The sequence below is a fragment of the Ischnura elegans genome, chromosome 9 (genome assembly GCF_921293095.1).
Source record: "Ischnura elegans chromosome 9, ioIscEleg1.1, whole genome shotgun sequence".
NCBI lineage: Eukaryota > Metazoa > Arthropoda > Insecta > Odonata > Coenagrionidae > Ischnura > Ischnura elegans.
This window is the reverse complement of record NC_060254.1, coordinates 56531339-56540263: the sequence shown is the minus strand read 5'-3', so window position 1 is coordinate 56540263 and position 8925 is coordinate 56531339.

Here is an 8925-nt window from a genome sequence, read left to right as displayed (position 1 = left end):
ATTGTCGAAAAGGCTGAGTGCTCAAAAAAAACCGATATCATGGTACTATAAAAAAAACAAATGTTATTGGCATTGGCGTAGAAAGGGGGGAGGTCCTTGTGGTCCGGACCCCACCCTGAAATATAAAAACACAGTTACTTTCCTTCATAAAAGAAGACAAAATATTTAAAAATAATATATTTACAAAAGGTTTGTTTAAAAAATGAAGTTTTTTTCGATTATGAAAAGTGTTAAAATTAGTTTCAAACACTCTACACAGTGCACTGTTTTTCAAAAATATTCCCCCCTGGTTTTGGACGCTCCCCCGAACGAAATTCCTGGCTACCCCACTGGTTTTCGGCTGAATTTGCTTCAGCATATGCTTGTAGACTGTTGACTAAAAATTAATCTAAATTTTAATGATATCCAAAATACTACCATTTAATTTCTGCATTCGGAAAAACTTCATTTGCTCGTAACTGCCAAATGAATCCAAAAAATGTTTACGTTGCCATAGGTCAGTAACGAAGGAGTTGCGACCTCATATTTATGGACAAAAATACTTCAAATTGTCTCCCCTATGATCTCCTTAAGTATTGCAGATTCCTCGTGAAACACCCTGTATATTTCAGTCGGTGATGGCTTATATCTCGATCACTTTATTTTTTATACCTTCTTGTTTTCGCAGTAGGTGGATGCCAGTTGGTCGCATTTTTAAAATTACCAATCAAGACTCATTTCTCTTCCCAACTTTTTGTTTTTGATTGCATCTATCGTCATGGCTGAAGAATTTCTTTTTCACCCCCAACTCATCAAATCGCTGAATTATGATTTTTTTCATCGCTACATAATGTAATATTTGTTACATGTTGGACATACGCGTATCGCAATTGTCTTGGATGCAATTTTCAGCGAATAAATCATTTGACCTGATTGGATTTCGAATGCGGTATTATAAATTAATGTTGTTGTATGTATGCTACCAGCTATACCACCCACCCTTATCTTTTTTTCCATCCAAAGAAAATGTGGCTAATGTTACCACCCGAATGAATCCTGATTACTTGATTCCTCCTCTGAACAGGACTACTGCTTACCGTGTTGCCGGGGCCAGGTTGTGGAATAGTATTTCTACCGACATTTAAAAAATCCAGTTCAGTATTTGTTTAAAAAAAAAATTTTGGTATCTATTCAACCAAAAAGGGGTTTTAATTGTATAAGTATGTAAACCTCATTCAAGGATTGTTGTTATTTCTCATAATTGATTGCTTTGAGGATCAATGAGCCATTGAGCTCAAATATATATGCACTATGTGGTATGTTCTCATTGGCGAAGACGTCCAAAGACAATGACTTTATATTTTAATCTATTCCATTCGATCTCAGCAGCGAATAATTCCAAATATATTTACTTGCCGCCTCATTCACTTTGCTCCGACGAATGACAGCATAAAAAAAAATCGCCCAGTGACCATCATCCTCAATCAATTCGCAGCCCGGGGCGCAGAATCGAAAGACCACACAGAGTGAAGACGGATGTCTCAGTTCCGGTGGATGCCAGTTGGCATTTTCACGCGCGGAGACGGGTGCTGAGGCACGCGAGAAACGGTGGCATTCCAGCCGTTGGAGACCGTCAACATTAAGCCACCCGTGGAATACGTCAATATTGACGCGTGATAGGCAGTGAAATTCAATTTTTTAAGTATTCTATGGATTAAGGTCCATAAGCAATATATTCACGAAGTATTCCGGCAGACTCCCGGACTTTCCTCTTCAATTCATAACACTGTTCTGGAAAAAATAATTTAAAAAATGCTCGGCTACAATTTAGGGTGTTTCTGGCTGATTTTGGGTCGCTGAATCCGAAAATGACCTCGATTTTTTCCAATCATCCTCCGTTTTTACGAGGAACCCCTACATTGATGAAACCAACCCCGTATCTATATTTATCACTTTTCAAGGGACTAATACTAATTTTATCTGCTCCTGATTAAAAAAACTGACGTATTGAGGCTATCAGGGTCATGAAAGAGACAAACTTGACTGGGGTTGAAAACATTTAGGGGGTGAAAATCGAAAAAAATCTTACAAAACCGTTGAAATCACCATTTTTCTTCGCTTTTTATTGCATACGATATGGTAACTAAAAGAAAATTATACAAAGGATGAATACACTGTTCAACCACCCCCCCTTTTGTAAAGGAATTATATAACATAAAATATTCGGGGTATAGGAAGTGGTATAAAGAGCTGCCTCAAAAATCTGGACATAAATCAGATTTGTACAAATATTATTGCAATAGCGTTTGGGTGCTCATGATTTGACTTCGTTGTCCTCCTAACTTTATGAGTAAGAGCGGAGACCTTTCCATTTAATACATTGGGAAACTTGGGGAAATACATTGTATGTAAATATTGTAAATAAATTGGGAAACATTTGGAAATACATTGTAAAAGTTACCACATGTTTTGACACGCTTGGACACGTTGTAGCGTGTCTTATCGAGTCTTGTCCGTCGCAGTGGCGTAACTAGGAATGTGCTTTGGGGGGATGAGGGAGCTCTGGGGGGGTATGTGGGGAATTTGGGGGGGGATGAGGGGGATTAGATAGGGCTACCCCCCCCCCCAGGAAACGGGGAACGTGGATTTCATGAGACGTTTCGAAAAATAACATGCCTGAAAATGCATTTTACATCATTTTGGCACTTAAAATTTAAATTTTAGCAGATGCAGTTATTATATATCAAATCCAGACAAGATTTTCATTTTTTTTAATTTCTCAGAGGCTTTGGGGGGACATTCATCCTCTCATCCCCCCCATAGTTACGCTACTGGGCAGTCGCACTTGCTGATGTTCATCTATGGTCTATCCGTACGTCACTCTCTTCCTTTCCATCTACTTCACCGTCGTACCAGGAATCAAACCTCGGACCTTTGACTTTTTGGGCCGATGCGCAGAGTAGCACAGTGTAAAGGTTCCTTGATCCTGATTAGTGATGGAGAAATGTCGGTAAAAATCCACTTTTCGAGCAATAGATTTTTAATCAAAATGATTCGAATGAATCGACCCACGACCTGGGGAAGCACCAAGTTGTACTTCGCTCGCTAATACTGCATCCGGGGAAATGCAAGGTCCTCTGATAGATCCTCGTGGTCCAGGAGGTTGAGTTGAGTACCTACTTTGCGACGGAAGTACTCCATGGTTATTTATTAATGTTCCGCGTCTTTCCGGCGGAAATCTCTCGGCCTATCGTGGCACAAGATGACGCACAGTAGACCAAACCGCAAAGCCAGGTCAAAAGTTGAAAAATGAATTTGTGAAAATGTAAATTGCCCATTCACATTAATAATTATATTTTATTTATAATTGGTTACCATAAAAAACATAGAATCTACCGGGATAATTTATACAGCTGGTCGACATGCCACATGTTAGGGTGATTTAGCGACCGAAACTTTCCTTGAAAGATAGGTATTTGAATAGCTTGGGTCTGATTTTTCATTTAATAATTTGGATTGGAATTATTTTTAAAAATTTAATCAATAAAATTGCATTACTTGAGGTTAAAAGTATTTTCCCCCGTTACCTTGCATTTAAAAAATTTTAAAATTAGAAATAGTGCCGTTTTTTCGTCAAATTAAACTTTCAAGGGCATTTATTGTTTTGATGAATGTGGTGCCTACCTCGATTTACGCGGAGTTATTTATACGCTGCGGCAGAGGGAAGCATGTACAACAGTATTCCGAAGTAAAATTATATTACAACACGCTATTCAGGTTGCACAGAAACGTCCAGAATTTCCAATATTGCATTCAGGACAGAGTTCAGTGGCGCCGACTCCATGGGGCCTGAGGCCCCAGCCCCAGCCCCCTCAAAAATTCGTAATGGGTGTGAGGAAAAATGTTTCAGGCTTGTCGATTTTCCCCGGAGTGTCCAGATATCGAGATTCGAGTTATCAGGGTTCTAATGTTGATCATATGCCTCTTCTAAAATACTTGAGAAACTTAAAACTCGCTACTTATAAAATTTCCCGGGGCAAGATCCCCGGTTTGGGTCCCCCCAATATTTTTTGTGAATCGGCATCCCTGAGAGAGTAATAGTAATAATATTTATTCATAGAGCCCAGACCTTCGGACTTTTGGTCCACATATGATACAGTCATCAGATTTATACGCTTAACCAGTCAAAAAAGTACACAGTTGCATTTCCAAAAGTTACATATGACTATTACAGAAATAAAGCGTGGCATATACGAGATAATGAGTGAATGGTTGGCCGTACCATTGGGGTACCTAAAAATAACAATCCTCGTCACCTACCACCATCGCACCAACATGCAATCTAAAACGGAGATGGCATCTGCCATCGCTGCATCGTCCTCCATCCATGGCGACCGGGCTTCGAACCTGGCGTAATTGCTTCGCCTCGGGCGGTAGAACAGCCGCTAATTTAATTTCCTTGGACGCTTCAAAAATCACTCTACTCGACGATCCATCTCATTCCCGTAAAAAGGGAGCTAAAAAAAGGGGGGAAGTGTGAAAGTTTTATCGCCTTTGCCTTCCTCTCGGAAACAAAAGAGCATCGATGGCGGTTCCGGAGACTTCACTCGTCTTAATTAGGCGTCCTCAGCTGCCCCGCCCCCCCAACGCCACCCAAGAAGGAAGCCCACTCCCGCGCCAATAATGATGACGCTGCGGTTTCTCCGGCCAACTTTCAGGGAAAGAAAAAACAAAGCACGTGTTGCGAGACGTTGATTGATCGATTGCTCGTCAGAGGCGCTCGCTTCTCCTTCTTGACGACTCCATCTCTCTCCCGCCATTGTTCCTCCCTCGTCAAGACAACTGACGGTCGACAGCCGCACTCTCAACCCATCTGCGAGGACGCACCACTGTTTTTTAATCACGAGTGGCTGCTCATCAGTGGAGCACTTGGAAAATGCCGACGTGTTATGTCGCCTCGGCCTGCTCAAGATTTCTCCACTCCTCTACTCGTCGTTCTCAGGATATCGCGACATCCTGAACCGGAGTCGACCGCACGCTCGAATAAACGATGTATCATTGGGGATTGCAAGTATGAGCAGGATTTTACTTTAGATTCACAATGTAGGAGCTTCATTGAAAGGCGAGGTAGAAAGCCACTTGGCGGAAGTATCTACTTTTTCTCTACGTTTATGTAAATATGGCTGTAAACAGACCCCACTATTTTGTTAAATATCTATGTGGAATAAAATCTTCTAAAACCAACCAATTGGAAATAAATAAGTTTTTATTAACATGATATAACAATTTTGTCAATAAAGCAGCCACTAAAGTTGGCGATTTTACGAAAAACTTTTTTGGCAAAAATGTATTGCATTACACATTCAAACCACGTTTTTACTGTTGCAAATAGTCTTCCTTTTATTAATTGATTTCTAAGCCTCCAAGACATTCTATTTGTCATATAATTTTTAAAATGCATTCAAAATCCCGTTTGAACATTTTTTTTAATATCCCCTACCTCTATCACTTCGTACCCAAAATATGAATCCTCTAGAAAAGAGGTGTCCAAAATCGATTCACTTTTAAATTCGACTGTCGCAGGATGCAGGCTCAATATGCTACCCCCAAAAAAAGTAATTTATCTGTCATTTAGCTGCGTGGAATTTGGTTAATTTTGATTGGCCCAGAGTAGATTAACTTCCTCCAGTCGATTCGATCGCCATAACCCTTCTTCAAGTCCCGCGATCACAAGCTTCGCAAGCCACTGGCCTCGCGCCACGCACGGACTATTTAACTATTCAGTGCATTTTGTATTTTGCAAGAGTTATTCTTATTCCTCAACCTGATCACAGCTACATCGATATCATTCATTTAGGTAAGCAAGGCTTTCCCCCTAACAGAACGCAAAATTCAAATATTTCGGTATTACATTCACATATTCAATAGGGTGTTCATTCAGACCCAAAATCTCAATTTATTAAAATAACTTAGTAGATAAAAGGGAAGGATAAGTGTTGTGACAAGATATAAACTTCCACATTCAAATGAGAAAAGGTGAAATTCACCGTTCACTTTTCTTGAGGTGGTGACGCCAGTAGAATTCTCGTTAATTCACTCGTTAAGAAATAAACTTTGATCGAGGAAAGTAATCTCCCAATGGAATAGAAATGAAATAGAAATGTAATGATAATTTGGGACTTGTGCCCTCAGAATATAAATAAAAATGATAATTAAATGCGTTATCAACATTGTTAAGCAACTAATTTGATTGATATTTATCGAATAATTGGAATTACGATATCACACACTTAGACGTCGATTCTTCCAGGAATAAACATAAGAATTTGTGAATAATAGTAAAAATTTAGCATAAACAACTGAGATATAGTTTAAAAGATTAGACGTACAGTTTATTAGATATGACGATGGAAAATGCGTAGTATAATAATCATCCACGACGGGTTATAAAAATCATGTTACATAGATATCCAAATTGTAACGTCCGTGATATTAAAAATTGTTATTCCACTTAGGACTTAAGCCCCAATGATTTTTTCACATTCGCCAGAATCAAGAATACGCTACGAGGAAAGCGCTTCCAGATGTCTGAAAAAGCGGTTGATGCCTATAAAACAGCCTTTTTGACTACCCCTACTTCGGAATCGAATAAATGTTATAACGACTGGTTCCATCGAATGCAAAAGTGCATTGACTATCGTGGAGAGTAATTTGAAAAGCAATGAAAAAATTGCGTTATTGTAGCTCTTATAGTTTTCTTCATTTCCGACACTTTAAAGGCTACCCTCGAATTAAAAAATTGTTATTCCGAGTAGTATCCAGAGGTACCATATCGATGGCTAAGTTCTAACAACACGTATCTCAAAAATACCAACTTTTGCGGTGAGCAAAGAAACAATTAACTTTTTGCACTTGTACACTGAAATTAAAAACCAAAAGTTCATAAAACTGAAAAAGGAGCATTAACTTACAAACAAAGAGTTGTTTTTTGCTTGTATTTTATTTTTTAAATGTTATTTCACTTTGATTAAGGTACCTGTCTCAAACCGGCCGAATTTGAGATTCGTGTTGTTAGAACTTAGCCATCGATATGTTCCGTATTGAATTGAAGAACACAAATGTTTTATTTGTACGTCTTAAGAATACCCAAAACCATTGTGAGCACACCCATTTTCTACTCATTAGATATTGTGAAGATGTCTAAGAGATGTTGTAATACGGACCTCCATATCCACTGTTGGACATCGCTGCAACGTTGCCTAGGTGGTGCTGTGGACATTTGACAGATATCCATACGAGTTTAATTGGATTAACATGGATATTGCACAGATATCAAATTTTAACGCCAACAATGTTGTCTGGATGTTGTTGGGATACTGATTACTGCTTGGGATAAGCCCAATAACCCCTCTGGACATCATTTCTGTATTACATTTAGACCCCTCTTCCTTATCTTGGCGTATGGCGAGGGCAGCGAAGCGTTTTACTCAAGCGAGCACGGCAATTATAAACACGTGCCATTCGCTTCGACGAAAACATACGATCACCTTGCCGCGGCGGGATTGGCAGTCCCTTCACTCGTGCCTTTTAATAATTTACCTGGTTTCCCTCATTACGTCACCTCATTAGCCTATTATTTCCAATTATTTTGTAAGCGCTCAATGATTATGCAAAACGATCAAGTCAACTGCTCCAATGAAAATATATTTTTTCAAAAGATTCGGATCATTGTATCATGAATAAAAGAATGTGATATCGAGCAATTAACGCAATCAAAATGTAGGGACAGCATTTAAAGTCAAATCAAAGAGTTGGCTGACTGGAATTAATCTTGGTTTTTGTGGAGGATTAGAATTTGAATTTTGATTAGAATTTAGATTTGAATGATTATTTCAAACACCAGAATATCCTTAAAATTGTAGCTGCTGCATCACGTCTCCTCATACTCACCATTTCTGATTACCAATTCTAGTTTTTTTTAATTTCTCCACACATTTATAAGTTTAATGGGCAAGAAATATTAAAAGTTGCACTTTCAATTTTTCTTGCCCACTTAATCTAGCCCTTTCAGCCACTTTCATCTTTTTCACATTCTTAATTGCTGCAATTTCTATACACTTTGCATCTCTAATAAAGGTTTTCGTTAGATTTTCTTGATTTCTTTTACTTCAGGCTATGAGAGCTCAGTATTCGATATTATCAATAAAGTATTCTACCAGTTAAGGTCGGTATGCATAGAATATTTTTTTATAACCCCGGCCCATTTTTCCTCCCAACTTGAGCTTTTATCTTCATCTGCAATTCAAAATGAAGCCCACTCCTTTTCATTTCATCTATTAAATACATTCTCCTCCAACTCCTCTCTTACTTACCTATCATTCTTCCCTCTAGCAAAGTTTTAAAATTCCCCCCATTAAGTACTCTATCCAAACCTTCTGTCACTTCCGTATCACATCTATAAGCTGCTCCTCCTACAATAGGGTAGTTTCCTTCATCAAAAAAAACGAAAGGCATTGATTGCGATTCGTTACCCACCATTAGTGTATTCATAATACACAAATTATTTGGTTTTTGAAATACCGGTTTAGACGAATGGCAAGGGTCAAATTTTATCCTCATTTGAAAAAGGCCAGATTGGCGCCCATGCGATTCCACTCCACATGACGTCACAGGGACCTAGTTTCTACACGAGAGGATAGGAGTTATACATCGTCTGAGGTTACCAATGCATGCATGAGGCACAGGGCTCAGGGAAACATGTCTTAATAATCACCTATTAAAACTGGCCAAGTTCGGAAAGTTTTCTTCGTTTGATAAGGTATTAATAAACCTTTTTTAAGCCAAGCGCTACCATACAGCAAGGTACTCAGCTATCCGCTAGCATCGTGCGACGTATCAGCGCTAAGCCTCGCCTCAAGGTCACCTCACCGGGCGGGATGGGGAACC